Below are 22,095 nucleotides of genomic sequence, written 5' to 3' on the forward strand. Positions count from 1 at the left end.
GTTCAGTAGGTTGAGTAGGTTGAGGAGAAACTCTTTGCTCTACTGGACAGGGTGAAGATACCTCGAACAAGCCCCTCAGACAATTACTTTCCATAGTAACAAGTGACAGAAAATTTCAGCACACTAAATAAATTTTTCCTTACCAAATTCCACCTACCAAAGGCTCTTCAATCCCCGGCAACGGCGCCAGAAAAGAGTCTTGATGACCCACAAGTATAGGGGATCTATCGTAGTCCTTTCGATAAGTAAGAGTGTCAAACCCAACAAGGAGCAGAAGGAAATGATAAGCGGCTTTCTGCAAGGAATTCTCTACAAGTACTGAAAATAAGTGGTAACAGATAGTTTTGTGATAAGATAAATTGTAATGAGCAACAAGTAACAAAAGTAAATAAAGTGCAGCAAGGTGGCCCAATCCTTTTTGGTAGCAAAGGACAAGCCTGGACAAACTCTTATAATATGAAAAGCGCTCCCGAGGACACATGGGAATATCGTCAAGCTAGTTTTCATCACGCTCATCTGATTCGCGTTCGGTACTTTGATAATTTGATATGTGGGTGGACCGGTGCTTGGGTACTGCCCTTACTTGGACAAGAATCCCACTTATGATTAACCTCTATTGCAAGCATCCGCAACTACAACAAAAGTATTAAGGTAAACCTAACCATAGCATGAAACATATGGATCCAAACCAGCCCCTTATGAAGCAACGCATAAACTAGGGTTTAAGCTTCTGTCACTCTAGCAACCCATCATCTACTTATTACTTCCCAATGCCTTCCTCTAGGCCCAAATAATGATGAAGTGTTATGTAGTCGACGTTCACATAACACCACTAGAGGCTAGACAACATACATCTCATCAAAATATCGAACGAATACCAAATTCACATGACTACTAATAGCAAGACTTCTCCCTTGTCCTCAGGAACAAATGTAACTACTCACAAAACATATTCATGTTCATAATCAGAGGGGTAATAAAGTGCATAAAGGATCTGAACATATGATCTTCCACCAAATAAACCAACTAGCATCAACTACAAGGAGTAATCAACACTACTAGCAACCTACTAGCACCAATCCCGGACTTGGAGACAAGAATTGGATACAAGAGGTGAACTAGGGTTTGGAGATGAGATGGTGCTGATGAAGATGTTGATGGAGATTGCCCTCTCTCGATGAGAGGAGCGTTGGTGATGACGATGGTGATGATTTCCCCTTCCCGGAGGGAAGTGTCCCCGGCAGAACAGCTCTGCCAGAGCCCTAGATTGGTTCCGCCAAGGTTCCGCCTCGTGGCGGCGGAGTCTCGTCCCGAAATGTTGCTCTTTATTTTTTTCTCATCGAAAGACTTCATATAGGAGAAGATGGGCATCGAAGAGCCACCAGGGGGCCCACGAGGTAGGGGGCACGCCCCCCACCCTCGTGAGCAGGGTGTGGGCCCCCTGGCCTTCATCTTTGGTGATGATTTTTCTTTATTTATTTTAAGGTATTCCGTGGAGTTTCTGGACTTTTGGGGTTGCGTAGAATAGGCCTCCAATATTTGCTCCTTTTCCAGCCCAGAAATCCAGTTGCCGGCATTCTCCCTCTTCATATAAACCTTGTAAAATAAGAGAGAATAGCCATAAGTATTGTGACATAACGTGAAATAACAGCTCATAATGCCATAAATATTGTCACAAAAGCATGATGCAAAATGGATGAATCAGTTCACGGGTTTGAATCCTTGTGGAAATTCGTGATCCAGCACCTCACCGATGAAGCACAGAGGATGCGTAGCCCCTCTGTATCTGGACATGTCGCGGCATGCTGTCGGTTGTTGTTGTGTCCGGTGTTGATTCCGAACTGGTATTCGATCAGTGTGATCGTTTTGGTGACCATATCCCGCGTCGGAGCATGTCCTCTAGATCTGTAGATGGACCTGGCCGCACCGGCCTTTTTGTCCAGGAGCTCACGTAAATCGTGTGAGGCATCAGTGGTTTTTCTATCGCGACCATGAAGTGGTTGGTCCGGCCGATTGGCCGTATTGTTCTTGTGCGGAATGGGCTCTGCAGCCTCATCGTCAAATTCGGGCAGCATCTTGCATTTTGGGTAGCTCTTTGTGTGGCGATTGTCGCCACATTTTCCTTTGGTGTCTAGCACCTTATTCCATCTTTGGTTGAGCGTATCCTGTGCGGCTTTAAGCCTTTGCTTCTGCTTCTTTAGGCTCCTCGCCGTGGCTATAAGCCTTCTGCGGAGGTTATCTTGTTCCAAACGTTTTTCCGGGATGATGAATGCATCATCAACCGTACTGTCCTCCTCTCCGGAGGCAGTTTGATGAGTTCAGCCCTCGGGATCGCTGTGATCGGGCGACTGTTCAGCGTGGCCTGGCTCTTCTTGCTCCATCACTGGGTTCCTATTGTTGCCTTTGGAGTCAACCGGAGTGTCATTTTTCCTTGCGTTGTTATCGCTTTTTTTACTGTGACTGGACTTAGAGCGGCGCATGCGCCGTCATTTTGGCTTTTGTCCGGGGGGTTTATCCTCCGTTATGTCCTTTTTGTCACCGTTGTCCTCCTTAGGCGTGTCCACCATGTATATGTCATATGATGAAGCAGCGGTCCAGCGCCCCGTGGGCGGTGGTTCCAGATCGTCCCCTGCATCGGCATCCATACCATCGATGTCTTCGGAGTCGAAATGAAGCATGTCTGTTAGGTCATCGATAGTGGCTATGATGTGGGTGGTGGGTGGGAGGCGATTTTCTTCGTCGTCCATATCCCACTCGGGCCGGACATAGTTCGGCCAAGAGTCTTCTGACAAAGAGAGAGATCTTAATGAATTTAGCACATCGCTAAAGGGGGAGTGCTGAAAGATATCCGCGGCGGTGAACTCTATTACTGGAGCCCAATCGGACTCGATGGGCCCGGGAGCGCGCGGTTCGGAACCCACATCCGGACACAAGTCCGGGGGTCCGGTTACGCAGATTCCCTTAGCGGCGGAATCTGTGTTCGGCTCTACCGCCGAAGAGTATGCGGCCTTTGTGGCGGGGTCCATCCACCCGTCCTCGGACGACACGATCCGCCCCGGATTTAGGTCCGGAGCAGCCGTACAGGTGATATCCCGAATACTGTCCGATAGCAGATTTAAGTCATGCTCGTCGTGACTGTTCGGCGCTCTTGATGTTGGCCCGAATCCGTCGAAGATCAAGTCTTTGAGGATATCGGCCGTGTATCCAAGTTTTCGAACCTGACCTGATGGCCAGGGGTGTAGCTGTCGATCTGCTCCAGATGGCCAAGCGAGTTGGCCCGCAGTGCGAAGCCGCCGAACACGAAGATCTGTCCGGGGAGAAAAGTCTCACCCTGGACTGCGTTGTTGATGGTTGAGGGAGCCATCGAGCCTTACCGTGATGACACAGAGGAACTCTTAATGAAAGCACCAATGTCGGTGTCAAAACAAGTGGATCTCGGGTAGGGGGTCCCGAACTGTGCGTCTAAGGCTTATGGTAACAGGAGACTGGGGACACGATGTTTACCCAGGTTCGGGCCCTCTCGATGGAGCTAATACCCTACTTCCTGCTTGATTGATCTTGATGATATGAGTATTACAAGAGTTGATCTACCACGAGATCGTAGAGGCTAAACTCTAGAAGCTAGCCTATGATTATGATTTTGTTGTTCTTGTCCTACGGACTAAACCCTCCGGTTTATATAGACACCGGAGGGGGGTAGGGTTACATAGAGTCGGTTACAGAGGAGATCTATCATCCGAATCGCCAAGATTGCCTTCCACGCAAAGGAGAGTCCCATCCGGACACGGGACGAAGTCTTCAATCTTGTATCTTCATAGTCCAATAGTCCGGCCAAAGTATACAGTCCGGCTGTCCGTATACCCCCTTATCCAGGACTCCCTCACCGACCCTCTCTATGGCGCGCCCTGGGGAGTCCTACTCCCACAGGGAGTAGGATTCCCCCCCTTCCATGTAGTAGGAGTAGGAGTCAAGGAAAGGGAAAAGAGAAGAGAAGAAAGAAGGGGGCGCAGCCCCTCCCCCTAGTCCAATTCGGACTAGGCATTGGGGGGGGGGCTGCCTCTCTCTCTTTCCCTTAAAGCCCAATAAGGCCCATATACTCCCCGGCGAATTTCCGTAACTCTCCGGTACTGCGATAATTACCCGAATCACTCGGAACCTTTTCGATGTCCGAGTATAGTCGTCCAATATATCGATCTTTACGTCTTGACCATTTCGAGACTCCTCATCATGTCCCCGATCTCATCCGGGACTCCGAACTACCTTTGGTATATCAAAACACATAACTCATAATATAAATCGTCACCGAACGTTAAGCGTGCGGACCCTACGGGTTCGAGAACTATGTAGACATGACCGAGACACGTCTCCAGTCAATAACAAATAGCGAAACCTGGATGCTCATATTGGCTCCTACATATTCTACGAAGATCTTTATCGGTCAAACCGCATAACAACATACTTGTTCCCTTTGTCATCGGTATGTTACTTGCCCGAGATTCGATCGTCGGTATCTCAATACCTAGTTCAATCTCGTTACCGGTTAGTCTCTTTACTCGTTCCGTAATGCATCATCCTGCAACTAACTCATTAGTTGCATTGCTTGCAAGGCTTATAGTGATGTGCATTACCGAGAGGGCCAAGAGATACCTCTCCGACAATCGGAGTGACAAATCCTAATCTCGAAATACGCCAACTCAACAAGTACCTTCGGAGACACCTGTAGAGCACCTTTATAATCACCTAGTTACATTGTGACATTTGGTAGCAACACAAAGTATTCCTCCGCTAAACGGGAGTTGCATAATCTCATAGTCATAGGAACATGTATAAGTCGTGAAGAAAGCAATAGCAACATACTAAACGATCTAGTGCTAAGCTAGCGGAATGGGTCAAGTCAATCACATCATTCTCTAATGATGTGATCATGTTAATCAAATGACAACTCATGTCTATAGCTAGAAAACTTAACCATCTTTGATTCAACGAGCTAGTCAAGTAGAGGCATACTAGTGACACTATGTTTGTCTATGTATTCACACATGTATTATGTTTCCGGTTAATTCTCCCTCCGTCCGGAAATACTTGTCATCAAAATGGATAAAAGGGAATGCATGTAGACGTATTTTAATTTTAGATACATCTCTTTTTATCCATTTTGATGACAAGTATTTTCGGACGGAGGGAGTACAATTCTAGCATGAATAATAAACATTTATCATGAAATAAGGAAATAAATAATAACTTTATTATTGCCTCAAGGGCATATTTCCTTCATATTCTCCCGAAAGTCAAGATTTTCCTTTGGCAAGCTTTTAGAGGTCGTTTGCCAGCGGCGGACCAAATACGTAAAAGTAATGGCCCGAGATCGGAGTTTTGTGCCCTCTGTGGTGCTCTCGAGAACACGAATCATATATTTTTCAGTGTGTTCTGGTCAAGTTGGTCTGGAGCTGTGTTAGATCTTGGCTCCAGGTCCCATGGCACCCCTCGTCCTTCTCTGAACTCCAGATCCTCGCTAATCCTTTGATTGGAGCTACTAAAAGGGTATTCTGGGTTGGTCTTGGAGTGATTTGCTGGTCTCTGTGGACAACTAGGAATAAGTTTACCATCGAGTATGTTTTTCCTGCTAAACCTACTGACTGCTTATTTAAATCGTGTATGTTCTTGCGGCAGTGGAGATCATTGACTAAGACGGAGGACCGAGATGCTCTTGATCTCCTGATTTCTAAAGTGCGGGCCTCAGCGTCTTCCCTATCCAGACAGGAGCATGTTGCTTAGCTGTTTTTTCGGTGCTTCGACTAGGTGTTGGCTAGGTTGCTTTCAGTCTTTTCGGCTTGCGTGCTGTGTGCTGGCCTGGGTGCTATGTATCTCTCCTTTAAAACTCTGGGGCTACTCCGTGTGTGCTTGTTTGGTTGGTTCTATGTGCTTGAACTCTGCCTGGTGGCTTTATTTATAAAGTCGGGCGTATGCCTTTCTTTTTAAAAAATTAACATGCCTATCACATACACGTATTCATCAAATTAACCCACCATATCATTTTGATATTCATTAATTTACTATATTAAGTGCTAGTCTCACAACATTATGAACAGCCCAAATTTCATCCATACATGGCACCATGTCCCAAAAATCCGCATCCTAGTACTTGACATTATCTAAGCACAGCGGCAAAAAGGCATCAAATAACTAGATGGCTGGTCCATTAAAAAAATAGATGGCTGGTGTTTACGTACTAGTAGCTTCTTTTTTTATTTTTTTTCGAGAGAGGCATGCTAGTAGTACTAGACAATAGATATTATAACTGGCTAAAAGCTAATTACTGATGCATGCGCACACATTATACATGCAAAGCATTTGCATAACCATCGCCATCTATATATATGTTTTGCTTTGACAGGTATATTTGCTTTCACACACATACATCATGAAATAAAACTTAATAGAGGGGGAAAGGAGGAAACGAAAACACAAATTCTAGTCTACAGTATTTTAGGAACCATCATGCCAAGTCTTTTAGTTAGAATCACACAAAAAATTGCATCGGTTATATCAAATTCATTTGATATTTTACACCATGCATATTGAGATGTGGAATTAAGATCAACACAAGGAGTTGGTGAAAAACAATTGTTGCAGAATAAAGTACCAAATGCAAATTAAAGTACCATGTATGCATTTAAAAACCAAAAATAATAAATTCTATTCAAATCAGTGAACTGAACAGTCTACAAGTGGACAAGAACAAAAAAAGGGATGACTATCCATCAAGTTTTGAAATTATTTTTTCACATTCAATCTAATTCGTTGGGAACATTAGAATGAAATCAACGACCATTGTTCATCCTGTTCCTCCATTCATATATTATTATTATTATTATTATTATTATTATTATTATTATTATTATTATTATTATTATTATTATTTTATAAGGAAGAATACATTAGTGGCATTTGTATTACCCTTAAAGAAGAAAGAAAATGGAAAATACCTTAAAACAAACAATGACAAAAACTTGCACACAATTTGCATAGAAATTGCACATTTTATAATATTTAAAGAAGTAAGTATTTGATGGTGCAATTTTTGCACCCTAGTATAATTTATATACATACTATAGAGTATTTGTGTGCATAAGTACACACACAAAATAAAAAAATCAATTTTTATAATGACGACTGAATTCGTGGCACGGAAACTACCCTAAAAGAAGAAAAAAAAGAAAAAATTAAAACAAATTATGACAAAAACATGCACACAATTTACACAAAAATTGCACTTTTTACAATATGCAAGAATAACCATATACTAGTGAAAAATTTGACTCTCTAGTATAATTTACACAAATATCCTATAGTACTTGCATGTATAATATTACACAAAACACCAAATCTAAAAATACACCTAAAGGAAATAAATAAAACCTCAAAAAGGGAAGAAACTAAACAGAAGGAAAAAAACGCATGAAAACAAGGAAAAACTGATTGAACTAATTTTTTCAGGCACCTAGAAAATTGAAAAGAAATATTTTTTAATGAAGATATGAACAAATAACGAATAATAAGAGTAGATTTCAATATAAGGAATAAAAATCATGGGAGTGGTGTTACCAAAAGGAAGAATGTGAAAACCCGAAAAATAAAAAATAGTCTAGGGAAGAAAAAATTCTAGAAGTGGTGTTACTTAAAAAATTAGTCGAAGTATAAAAGACTCCTAAAGAGAAAAGAATCGTGAAAATGGTGCTACCCATAATAAAAACATTAAAAATATAAAAACATAGAAACAAAAGGTATTCTAAGGATAGTTGAATGAGTGCAACTATCTGTGAGTCGAATGATTTTTGTTGGGTATAATCACTTTTTTGGCTTCCCATTACACATAATCATAAACTACAAAAGAAACAAAAAAACAAAAGCTATTCTAAGGTAGAATGAATGAAGGGTAGCGTTAACCTAAAAAATAAGGAAAATGAAGAAAAAATTAAAACAATAGTTATTGTAAAGTAGAATGAATTAGGGGCATTGGTGTTACCCTAAAAAGAAAGAAAACAAAGAAAAAAGTAGAAAAACTGTTATTCTAAGATAGAATGAATAGGATCAGTGGTGTACTCCTAAAAAATAAAAAATAAATGAAGAAAAATACAAACACTCACAAGTGCGTCACGCACATAGCATAGTCTCAACACACGACATATACGTACATACATACATGCATAAATACATTGATCACGTCCTTGTACGTGGACTGTGCACCCGGCCGGTAGCGATCACTTTACATTGGCTGCTACAGCCAAAGGAAAAATAATTGACTGACGCTAAGTATAAAAAATCAGACACCCGACCATTAGCAAAACCGAAAATAAAATGAATGAATAAAAAAATTAAGTTTCTGACCGTCCGTCATGGCATTTTGCAGAAAAGTCCCTGTTTCAGAGAATTCAACCGCAGTCCTGTTTTAAGTAAGAACGAATCTTTTTTTTGGTATTTTGCACAAACCCCCCTGTGTTTTCTTGAAATCAACTCACCATCCGGGTTTAAGTCACACCCCGACCCGTTATTTTACATTTTCTTGAAACTCCCCTGACCTTTTAAGTAATTCATCCGCGCATCATATTTAAGTCAAACAAATGCTTTTCTAAATCATCCATGTTTTTTAAACCATAACTCCGATTTGAATATGTTGTATATGAAATTTGATTAGAAAAATATGTAAAATATGAATATGAGATTAATTTTACCTGTTAAGTGTTTTTAAATATTATTTTGGAAGATATTTAAGTCAAAAAAATGATTTTCTAAATTATCCGTATCTTTTAGACCATAACCCTGATTTTAACATGTTATATATGAAGTTTAATTAAAAAAATGTGAATATTGTTTTAGAAGCAAACTTCTAATTTATAGTGCACGATCCATTTTCCTTTCGTACTGGCGGTGATCCGGATTGCAAATAAACACCCCACTATAACCACATAGGAAAAAAATCGATAACGACACATGCATACCTCTGAAAAACGTCCCAGGAGAAAACAATGGATTTCTCAGAGAGAGAGAGAGAGAGAGAGAGAGAGAGAGAGAGAGAGAGAGAGAGAGAGAGAGGCCTTAGGATTAAGCGTATTCAAACATGTTTTGTTTTGTGTAAACACTGAGGCCATCGCCGGCGAGGGTGAGAAGAAGGATAAGTGGCAACACAAATATGATGCCTCGCTAATAAAGGAGATGAACCTATTGGTCTTGAGTGATGGTTGTTGGATTAAGAACGTGCGTTATGTTTTTTCTTCCGTTGCAACGCACGGGCTATTTTGCTAGTAAAATGAAAACACATATAAAGCATGAAGCCGGCCGGGACGCTAGCTTTGGTTTTTTACTCCCTCGGAGCCGAGAAAACTTAGCCGTGTGTGTGGGGAGACATCGACGGCGACCAAGTAAGTACCATCGCAACCGAAGCTAGTGCGACGCAGGTACCACCGCGCCAGTCGAGTAGTACCGCGCGCCGGCGCGCGCCACGCGCCGAAGGAGTAGCTGCCTAGGTTTGTTCTCGCTTGCCTACGTACTCTTGTGGCGCGAGGGAGGGCATCACAAAGGCCCACGCGAGCGGCGAGTCGGATATGGACGCAAGTGTGCTGACGTACTCGCTGGCGTACCGTGCATCTAGAATGTGGTCTATGCCGAATTTCGGATGTCGCATGTTATACGTTCCCAATTTGGAATGTCGCATGTTAGTGCATCTAGCATCATGCACGCATGTGAGGCAGCATGTCAAGATGCACCGCACCATATGTCGCCTAGCTATCGGGCGCTTAATTGTTGCTTCCGGCTTCGGTCGGCGACCACGTCCGACAAACCAAAATGTGTATGTGATGCACACTGCACAGCACCATGCATACTTGCAGATATTTACGAGGTTATTTTCATCAACGCCGTATGCCGTCAAAAAATGGAGGGACGATTCACACGTGGGTTATGGAAAAGCAAGATTAAAACATCTACGACCGGACCCACTACTTTCCTCTAAACCAGTCCTAAACCTTGGTATGGCTCTTGATTCCGGTGCCTATACCTGGAGCCAACGATTGAGCTTGCCCGGTCGTACCTATTACTAGACAGTAAGGCCATAGTTAATACGTACGTAGATCATTGTTAAACTCTGTTCGTGCAACCAAGTTGGTGTGTCCCTGCGCCCTGAGCCAACGCCTCGGCACGGGCATTGTTCAATGGGCATCACACCACCATACCACGAGTTCACGATCTCACCTATACACGCCGTAACACTCACCTGCTTGCTCAGGACTCATGACGCGGTGGATCGGCTACAGATACCGCCAAATACACGTGGGCCGGGACGGTGATGCATGTGTGTGCTAGGTGGTGTGCAGCGGCAAGTTGATGGAAAAGTTAAGGAGAGCGCAATAAGCAGCAGATGACAAAAGAAAGAGTTCCCTCCTGCCCCTCGGGAACCGTCATTGCTTGGGGTTTTGCGTGGGTGCACATAACTAGCACGCGAAAATAGATGAGCAAGCCATCTAACGGATTGAATCGACCAACATCTTTCGGTGCCACCACACTCGCTCGATCTGCTGCGCAATCACAAACTGATCTTACTGATGATTTTTTTTAAATTGCGGGTTAATCTTACTGAAATTTGTACGTACTCGAATCATTTTTTAACTATGCATTTCTTATTTTAAAATGTCCGTTTTAGCCATGAGTTTGCTCGCTCAAGCTCATTCACTAGCCCCATATTAACTTTTATGTACTTGTATGCAAGTCATCTTATGTGGTCGGTGGTCTTTGGTTGCGTGGACATTGTGGCCAAATATATTTTTTTAGGTCCTCATTCATGTTTATGTTTAACCTGCAAGAGCACAGATTTATTTTTAACCTATGTATCAATAAATTGGATTAGTCTAGTTGTAGGAGGTTATGCTTAGATGCTCTTGTGGTAGCATCATTCATTGTTGTGGCATTCCAAGCTTATCCCCGCATGCATGTCTTTGTCTTGTATCTATCCGTTCATTGCCGCCGCCGGCTGCATGTATAGAGAAACCGTTGCGTCAGCGCTGTCGGAGTGCCTCAGCCACGGTCCACAAACGGGCCAAATTAGACGTACTTACGTAGTGTAGTATATTATTGCTAGCTTCCACCGGTGACGGGCCAAATTAGCTAAGCTAGCCTGCATGCATGGCTCGTCTTCTAGCTAGCCTGATTGCTCCGTCGTCTCTGTACGTGGACATTTCAACGTCGGTGTTATCTCTCTCTCTCCCGCTCTCATGCGCAACGTCGACTGTTGAATATTCTCCGCTCTATATAAAGGTCCGGTTGCACTGCATACGGATACGGAGTACATATACCACACTGAGAGAGAGATAGTTGATCGAACAACCACGCACGACGTCCCTAGCTTCTTCCCACGCTGAGCGATGGACGGACACGATCTAGCTGCTGCAGATCCTTGGTGGTACCCCGACGACTACCCCGGCGAGGCCGCGCCCTTGGCAGTCGCCGCGGACGACGAGTTCCCCGACATGTTCGTTGACAGCTCCACGCACGTAGCTAGATTTGACTGTTTCAGCAGTTAATGCATGACTCAAATGAGATACACGCGTGTGTGTGCGTTCTTGCAGTGAAGGTCTACTCGGGTTGGCGTGGGAAGGAGCACCGCACGCGCCCCCTGCTGAGCGGCCACCTTCCGAGGACGTGATGGCAGCGTGGCTCTTCCCGATTGTCAGTGGCGAGGGCAATGCCGGGGCCGGCCCGATGATGAAGAGCGAGCCGTCGGCGATGACGATGGGGAGTTTGGAGATGACGGAGAGCAAGGGGAAGCTACCAGCTTCGGACGGCGTGTACGATGTCAAGGTAAAGAACACATGCACCCAATTACTGCATGCTTGTGTTATCAAGTCGGTTTACAAGTAAATAAGGAGCTCTTCGCTCTGACTTTTCTTCCTCTTCTTCGTGCGACATCTTTTGGTGAAGTTTAGGAAACATATATGGTCATTTAAGGGCATCTTTAACGCCGACCCGCAAAATTCTCCGTTATATGTCTGTTTTTATGTCCGGCTGTGGTCCGCAGACATGATACGGGAGGGAGCCATCCAACGCTAATTACAAAGTATCCGACTGGAAGGAGAAAGAGTATGTGGGGACCATGCATGTGGTGGGATATTTGTGGTTTAGGCCCCTCCCAGTGCTCCATAGTGTAAAGGTGCTAAGGGTGCCACATAGGCAAAAAATAATGTGGCAAAGCAATTAAAGAGGAGAGAAAGGATTATGATGACCCCAATAAGAACCAATGCTAAGTACGTGGGTCTATGAAAAAAGACTACCAACCAATATATGAAGGAGTTTAATTACTAAACAATTAAATAAAGGAGGCTTAGCTACAAAACTTAAGGACTTGTGCATTAGGGACATTAGTTGCTATAAGCATTTTAATGCACTTAGCACCCTACTTTAGCACCAATGCATTGAAAGAGGTCTTAGTGTCCGGTTGGGATGAGAGAAGGAAGAGGGGGGGGGGGGGCATGCATGTGCGGTTGGGAGAGGAGAGAGAAGAGTGGGACATGCATGTGATTGTTCAAGTGCATGTTCAGACTCCGACAAAACTCTTCACATTTGTCTCTAAAATATCAAAATTTGGACGTCCGGACAGTTTCGTGGACTGATACATGTCTCCATTGGATTGCAAAAGTGAACAAACGTGTCCCGTCGGACATATACTGGTGTTTTGTCGGTCTTCCTTGGAGATGCCCTAAGGTCCAATAAAACTTTGAAGTTTGACGTGATATAGCATATTTGTAGTACATAGTTTTTTGAAATTTGTAATGTTTCATACAATAACGGGTTCTGCATGCAACCGATGCAACAAGGGGTTATGCTTTGTGGTTTAATTGTCTTTGCTCTAAATCTTCCCCCAAACCACAAAACCTTGTATTATTGTGTTTCTTTGTTTCCTATGTTTTTTCCTAAGGGAAATATTGTCTTTCCTTGTTACTTTGTGTTCTCTCCCAGTCGAATTAAATGATTCCTGCGTGTTGCTGCATGAATTGGTTGTACTATAAAATTTTGACGAGATATCGTTGTCTGGAATTTGAATATGAGAATGAGGACTAAAAATACATATGATTTATTGTGTTTGACTATCTTTTTAGTTGTGGAATACTTATATAATATAAGTAATATTACACATAGTTATAAAATATTTATAAGTAGTATTTGCATGCATGTTGACAGAAATAGAAATACTGGGACTTGTACATGTAGAGAGAAATAGTATGAGTAGCAATTCTATGCATGCTAAGAAAACTAAAAGTAGTGGGGTTGATGAAGTGGCCTGCGTGCATGCATCTTGAGATAAATAGAAGTAACGGAGATCAACTACTTGACGATACCCCATGTGTTTACTGAAACATGAATATTTGATAAATAGTATAAAACTTAAACTAAAATAAATATTATATAATGTATTTTTATTATATATTTGAAAATATTTATGAATATAAGTAGCATGATATAATGGAAAAAATCGATGCATGTTTAGGTGGTCATTTGATGAGTTGGCATGTGTGCATGTTGAGATAATAGAGCAGCGTGGATCAACTAATAATGAAAAAAAAATCTCATCTATGTTGAGGTGGACTTCAATGAGATAACACGTGTGCATGTTAGGATAAATAGAGACAGTGAGGATTAACTGTGTGGATTCTTCCCAACCACCTTTCGAGAACGCTAAGAAGATTACTTCAAAAAAAAGTACTACCTTCTTGGTTTACAAGGCACATAGACATTTTGAGGCCAACTTTGATCACATTTTGACTAAGAGAAAGTATGGTTTTGGTCTCTTAAGTTCCTCAAAAGTACAGGTTTGGCCCCTCAAGACTTTTTGATAGACATTTGGTCCTATAAAGTGGAATGGAGGGAGTATTAATTATATGCTATACAAAGTATAACTGAATTTGTATTTGATTTTTTTTCAATGATTTGATCTGTATAACATACAACTCATATATTATTGGTCCAACTGTAGATCAAAAAAAGAATACAGGCCTTGTAAGTAGATTATAACATGTAGTAGAAGTACATGCATGTACATTTCTGCACATTATCATAGTGTCAAGCTCGAATGCACCGAGACGGATACGGGTATCAGTATCGGGTCAATACGGATACGTAAATTCGTCATTTTAAAAAAGTGCCAATACGGATATGTTGTAGCTACTCAAAGCAATTTGGGAAGGTGAGAATAAGAGATCTTCAAAGATCAAAGAAAGAAGAGGAGATGAGCTTGGATGGGCAGTAGAAATGAAGAGAAGTGTACATACATGGCTACTGCGTGAGAGGGGACGTTGGTGAGGAGGAGGATGGCTGCTGCGTGATAGGGGACGTTGGTGAGGAGGAGCAGCTTGTCGCTGGCTAGCCGCCGGCGCCGCCGCTGGCCCTGGGACCTGGGTGAGCTGCCGCTGGCGACACAGCTGCCGCCTGGTGTGAGCACGAGAGGGAGGAAAGACGCTGTGAGGGAAAGGATGGGGGGCATCGGGGCACTAGGGTTGCTGGTTGCCTCTTAATTGGGCTGAGTGGGCTCTTACTTGGGCTGGAAAAGTATCCAAAACGTCCTGGCAAAGTATCCTTCGAGTATCGTAATTGTTTTAAATCATTTATTCTCGGATACTTCAGGGATACGTATTGGGGGCGTACCGGAGGAGTATCGGTATCGGATACGGTATCCGATACTGATACGCTGGTCGGCTGAAGTATCCGTGCATTCGAGGTGTCAAGTGATCTGACCTGTGTTTTTCACAAACTTGTTGACTGATTCCTCATAACCAAAGAAGCCTACATCGTGCTTTCGACGAACAAGCTAGTGGGCTACATTTTCCATAATAGTTTTCACATAGTGAACTCAAGAGTCTCAACTGCATACTTTACAGCTTGTGCACTCTGTTTTCCTTAACTCTTTTCTGTAAGCAATAAGACGATGCAATATAATGGCGGTGTGCATCAATTGATCACCTTTCGGGAAGAAGAAATTTACATAAAAAAGAAGGCATTGATTGATCAAATATCTGTATCTCCGCTTGACTCTGTGCTCAGGAAACAAACACAAGGAGCGATCCCAGCGAGAGGATGAAGGCGGCATCAGGAGGGTCAAACAGGACAAGGTCGTCTTATCACTCAGATACACACAACGTTACAGAAAAGGTACGCGAAGCTTCTGGCCGCCTCCTCATCGATCTAATAAACGGACCGATGCATCATCACCATGAAATTTTGCATGGACTGCTACGATTGTGCAGAGACGAAGGTGCAAGATCAGTGACAGGATGAGGACCCTGCAGCAGCTCGTCCCTGGATGCGAAAAGGTCAGCTCGTCCCTGCATCACCATTGAGCTGAAGCTGCAGTTTTCTTATGGCACCTGGCTCTGAATCTGATGGGCATTTCTCTGTGCAGAGTAACCAGGCGTCGACGCTGGAGCAGACGATTCAGTACATGAAGTCGCTGCAACAGCAGGTCCAGGCAATGAACGTGAGGCCAGCACAAGTACTGTGCCCCGTCATGCAGACGGCATCGCCGCTGGCGCCGCCGGTCGCGGTAGCTCCAGGGACGGTGGCCGCAGGAGGATGTGTCCCGCTCCTGCCTGCAGGGATGGCTCCCATGCTCACCTACCCTCCTTACCACGCCGTGATGGTGCCAGCACAAGCTGCGGCGCCGCCATTTTACCTCCCACAACCGACAGCCTCTGCTGCTCCAAAGGGGCACTGCTCCGTCTCCACGGAGCAGCATTACAAAAAGGAGCAAGGGAGGAGGAGATTGTGAGACAGAATCAAGCGACTCGGAAGGAACGGCTAATCTAGATCTAATTACTATTGTGTACAAAACTAGTTTGATGGGCTCGGGTTTTCTAGATTATATTTAGTTTATTTTTTTTCTAAAGTATCTAGTGTTTGCATTTTTCGTCCCTCAACTTTTGGCGGAGTCTATATTTGATTCCTCAACTTCAAAACCAGACAAGGTGTACCCTTAACTCTTCAAACCGGACAAGCTTCATCCCTTGACTTAGCAAAAACAGTTTTGTGTGTTACTCAGCAAGGTTTTGACCAAGCCACTGGCATGCTGGCGGGGCCGGAGTGGAGCCCCTCGGCAGTAGCACGAGGTACCCACGGTGGCATGGACCTCAAAAACACGTCCATGCTAGCCGGCGGCAGCGACATGCCCACCTCCATGTCCACGCCCACGACGCGTACCTCCGCCATCGCCATGGCGCCTATCCTCGCCACCTTCACGCTGTGCGTGTTAGGGTCTCGTTAGTATATCTCTCGATCTAGGGATTTCATGGCAAGACGAGCTAGGAATTTGAATTTCTGGTAGAGGAATTCCTCCCAACCTCCCTCGCCTCTATCCAGTCACGCGAATTACAAGCTACAGCCTCAGCCCTCCAAATCCTAGCCGAAAGACGAAGGAGATACTCCAGCAGCTATCTAACGGTACACCCGCTCAGCGGGCCCAGTTTGGGCTAGCAAGCCACTGGGGAAGCCTTCTGGGCCGAGTGGACTTGGGCCTCTGGCTCTTTTGGCTCATCGTTTCGCCCTTGCTGGCACGGCCTTGATCAGCTACAGTGCTCCCTTCTCCATCTTCAGTGAAAGGCGCTGCATCTTCAGAGATAGCGGATTCAGAGCTGCTGACATCCCCCCTCCAATGAGGAACGTCTTGACCCCAAGCCACCGAACGAGGAAATTGTTGACGGAGAGAATCCAGGTCCTCCCAGGTCACCTCTTCTGGAGATGATCCACTCCACTGGATCAATCCTTGGGCGACAGTACGCTTGCCTTGCTGGCGCACATGTTGCTGAAGAATGCGCTGGTTACCTGGAGAGATGCAAAGGATGAAGGAAGTTTAGGAAGAACAAAGCAATTGGGCAGGACCACCTTTTTCAGCTGCAAAACATGAAAAACAGGGTGAAACCTGCTGTCAGGAGGTAACTCCAGCCTGTAAGCAACTTCACCGATTTTGTCGAGGATGTTGTAGGGAACATAGTATTTGAAAGCCAATTTGTGGTTGGCTCTGTGCACCACTGATGAGTGCACATAAGGTTGCAACTTGAGGAAAACATGCCCTCCAACTTCAAAGGACCTCTCAGTTCTGTTCTTGTATGCCATGTGCTTCATCCTTTGTTGAGCCCGAAGCAAATGTTGCTTGACAGAAGCGACTACCACCTCCCTGTCCTGCAGCCACTATTGGATATCCACTAGGGCAACAATATCAGTGACAGCAATGCCATAATATCTGGGGGAGTGACCATACATCACTTCAAAGTGTGATTTGCCCACTGCTGAGTGCCAATTAGTATTGTACCAAACTCACACATGGTGAAAAGATCGAGTAGACGTGTCTAGGGGGGGGGGGTGATTAGACCCTCAACAAGCAAAAGTAGCAGTTTTTATGTTCTTCAAGTTGAGGGGGAGGTTTAGCACAGTTTTAAGCATTCCCAATACATTTCAAGCAAGCATGGCAAGAGTATAAGCAGCGGAAAGAGTAAAGCATGCTAGTTGCAAGAAAGTAAAGGGATGGGGTTGGAGTGTGCAAACGCAATGGCGACACGAAGATTTTTGGCGTGGTTCCAATAGGTGGTGCTATCGTACATCCACGTTGATGGAGGCTTCAACCTACGAAGGGTAAGGGTTGCGCGAGTCCATAGAGGGCTCCACCCATGAAGGGTCCACGAAGAAGCAACCTTGTCTATCCCACCATGGCCATCACCCATGAAGGACTTGCCTCACTTGGGTAGATCTTCACGAAGTAGGCGATCTTCTTGCCCTTACAAACTCCTTTGTTCAACTCCACAATCTTGTCGGAGGCTCCCAAGTAACACCTAACCAATCTAGGAGACACCACTCTCCAAAACATAATAGATGTTGTGTTGATGATGAACTCCTTGCTCTTGTGCTTCAAATGATAGTCTCCCCAACACTCAACTCTCTCTCACATATTTGGCTATGGTGGAAAGAAGATTTGAGTGGAAAGCAAATTGGTGAAGGCTAGAGCTCAAGATTCTTGTGGTTGGATTGGAATGTCTTGGTATCAACACATGAGTAGGTGGTTCTCTCTCAAAAAATAAGTAGTGGAAGTGTAGCCACGTTCTAATGGTTCTCTCTCAAATGGAGAACGGGGTGGAGGGGTATATATAGCCTCCACACAAAATCCAACCGTTACGCACATTTGACCCAACTCAGTTAGACCGAATAGAAGAACTCGATGAGACCAATTCAGTTCAAAATGTGAACGTTAGGAATCTCGGTGGGACCGACATGATTAACTCGGTGAGACCAATGTGCTAGGGCTAGGGCAAAACCTCATCTCGGTGAGACCGATCGCATGAACTCGGTGAGACCGATTACAACAATGAGCAAACAGAGACTTGGTCAAGCAAACTCGATGGGACCGATCGCTCCTTTCGGTGAGACCGAAACGTTATGAAGGGAAACAGAGTTTGCGATGCAAACTCGGTGGGACCGATCGCTCATTTTTGTGAGACCAAAACGTTACGAAGGGAAACGGAGAGTTCGCAATGCCATCTCGGTGAGACCGAGAGCCGTATTGGTGAGACCGAATTGACTAAGGTTTCTGGAAGTGGCTATGTCAAATGAACTCGGTGGCATCAGATAGATCAAATCGGTGGGGCCAAGTTTGACTTTAGGTTTTGGACATATGTGGAAATGAGAATGTGGTTGAAGGTTTTGGAGCAATATCACTAAGCACTTTGAGCAAGTAGACCATTAAGCAACACCTCATCCCCTTTTAATAGTATTGGCTTTGCTATGGACTCAATGTGATCTTGGATCACTAAAATGAAAATGAAGAGTCTTGAGCCTTTGCCAATCTTTGTCCTTAGCATTTTGAAGGGGTTCCACATCCTCTTGTCCTTGCCACGCCATTGTTGAACTCATCTGAAATGTACTCGATAAAGGTATTAGACCAACAAGAGATATGTTGTCATTAATTACCAAAATCACCCAGGGAGCACTTGTGCTTTCAATCTCCCCCTTTTTGGTAATTGATGACAACATGCATCAAAACTTTTGATAAAGATATGAATAGTAATAAGTAAAGCTTTGGAAGGACATGTAACATGCATAGGCTCCCCCTACATGTATGCAAACATGTAAAGATGGATTGTAAGAACATGTGAATGCATAAGCATGTCAGAGCAAGCAATGAGTTACATGAATCTTGGCTATATGCATCAGAGCAGATGAGATGATGTATATAAAATAGGTATACCTACATGTTCATGAATCCTTCTTGCAAACAAATGTGCAGCAGTAAGAGATCATCATGCATTTGAGTATGATGCATATACTTACCTTGTGGTCTTGAGCTGGCTTTGAAACATATGAGCTTGAGAAAACAAAGTTAGGTAACACAACAACACTCTAAATAAAGCAAGTTTAGGAAACCACAAGAGTACCAAGACTGGGATGACATGTCATGAGTGAGTACTTAGTACTCCATTTGGATATAGGCATGTCCCCAAAGATTAAAGATATGCAATAAATTCCAAAGATTTTCTTCCCTTAGATATGAACTCTTTCTCCCCATGAATCTGATATTGGATAATGGGAGAAGGTAGGGTAAGAGAAAATCAGAGCAAGAAACATTAAAGCAAGAAATGGTACAATTAACTATATTAACATGTCTTTTTTCCTCTTAAAGACATGTGACTTCTCTCCTCCATTGATAACAAGCATCTAGAGAAGCTAAGAATTGCTTTCTCTCCCATGTGATAAGCTTTGATGTGCTCTCTCCCTCTACCCCTTTGACATCAATTTCCAAGAAGGGAGCTTCTGGAGTATGAGTCAATTAGGTTTGGTCCTTGAGACACACTACAAAATAGCATGTAGTTTATGATGCGGGTAGAGGATAAGAATCATTGTGTGGAGCTGGAAAAGATGTGCAACATGCAATGGCAAAAAGTTTTCTTCAGCAATGAAATCGGTGACACTGAGTGGTTTTTCATTGGCAACTCCAAGATATCAGAGCCGTTGAGAGTGTGCATCGGTCAAACAGAGCTAGTACTTTTCGGTTGAACCGATAAACTATATACAAGGAACCCTTGTAATTCGGCCTAGCCAATTTGCTGGACTTGGTGTGTCCGGGTTCAATGTAGAGGAAAAAATCTTGTCAACTCAGCTCACTTGGCAATTTAAATTTCACAAGGATTTGCAGTGAATTTACTAAAAGATTTGCACTGAATTAGATAAGGAAACACATAAAAGAGAGGAGATCTAGATGAAGTTTTTTTTTGATAAAAGGAAACACAAAGTCAAGAACAAATAAAAACAAGGAACATAGAAACACTAGAAAAATTCATCTAGAAGGGGTCGGCGACAAAGTCACCTATGTTAGAGTATATTGACTTAGGAGTCAAGTGAGGTCACTTGATCATAGGTCATACTCATCGTTTAAGCACAACATGGGGTTACCATTTCTCGTTTAAGCACTTTGATGTATTCACATCTCGTTGAGTTGCTTTGACTGATGACTTAGGTTAAAGCTTCTCTAAGATGGAATAACATACGTTGGGTTGTGTTGATCTTGATCATGTAGTTGAACTTGTGTTGGATGCTCAAGGTTGATGTAGTCCATCGACAGTTGAGAGCACCACTCGTAGTTTGAGTTCATCTTCCTACATGGGTTAGTCTTGCAAGGAAGAGCACTTGTGTATCCAAAAAAATGACAATCATGTAATTATATATATAGAAATTGTCAAAGGATATGTTGAGTGAGCTCATCCTTCCTTGTATTCCACAACTATATAGTAGAAACTTGGTGATGTAGAGATTGCTTAAGTTATGAGTAACTTGCAATCTCATGGATTTGGGCTCATCCAAGTACCTACAAGGGTTACATAACATGCAAGGGTACAAGTAGAGATCTAAAACATATGATCATCATCTTAAGAGAAATATCAATGATTAGTCATAGAAAGGCTCATGCCTTGCATGCATCTAGATAGAGTTCCTACTCCAAGTTTGAGGCATCAATGATGTTCAATTCACCTCTCGAACGGAAAAATACTTTCTCATCAAGCAGTTTCGTGAATATATCCACCAATTTCTTATCAGTACGAACACGCTTAAGATTGATGTCTCCTTTAGCAACATGATCCCGAATGAAATGATGACGAACTTCAATATGCTTAGTCCGATAATGTTGCACGAGATTGTGAGCAATCTTAATAGCACTTTCATTATAGCAAAGCAATGGAACATGTTTCACATGTATCCCATAATACTTAAGGGTTTGGGTCATCCAAAGTAAATGAGCACAACATGATTTGGCGGCAATGTATTCCACTTTGGCGGTGGATAAGGATACCGAGTTTTGTTTCTTGGAGGACCAAGATACAAGAGATCTACCAAGAAATTGACAAGTACCCGAAGTGGACTTTCTATCAACCTTGTCTCCGGCATAGTCCGAGTCGGAGTAACCAATGAGATCGAAAGAAGACCCCTTAGGATACCAAATGCCAAAGTTTGGTGTATGAATTAAGTATCTCACTATCCTTTTTAGAGCCTTAAGATGACATTCCTTAGGGGCCGCTTGATATCGTGCAAACATGCACACACTTAGCATGATGCTGGCTCGGGAGGCACATAGATATAAAAATAAACCAATCATAGGGCGGTAAACCTTTTGGTCAACCGGTTTGCCATCCTTAGTCAAGTCAAGATGTCCACTAGTAGGCATGGGTGTTTTCATACCTTTGCTTTCTTGCATATTGAACTTCTTGAATAAGTCCTTGGTATACTTTGTTTGGGAAACAAAGGTACCCTCCTTAGTTTGCTTGATTTGCATGCCAAGAAAGAATTTGAGTTCACTCATCATAGACATCTCAAACTTCTCCGACATTAGCCTTCCAAACTTTTCACTAAAAATGAGGGTTAGTTGAACCAAATATGATATCATCCACATAAATTTGGCACACAAATAATTCACCATTGACCCTTTTAGTAAAAACTGTAGAATCAATTTTCCCAATTTCAACGCCTTTTTCAATAAGAAACTTAGTCAAGCATTTATACCATGCTCTAGGAGCTTGTTTA

This window comes from Triticum aestivum, chromosome 4B (assembly GCF_018294505.1).
Source record: "Triticum aestivum cultivar Chinese Spring chromosome 4B, IWGSC CS RefSeq v2.1, whole genome shotgun sequence".
Taxonomy (NCBI): domain Eukaryota; kingdom Viridiplantae; phylum Streptophyta; class Magnoliopsida; order Poales; family Poaceae; genus Triticum; species Triticum aestivum.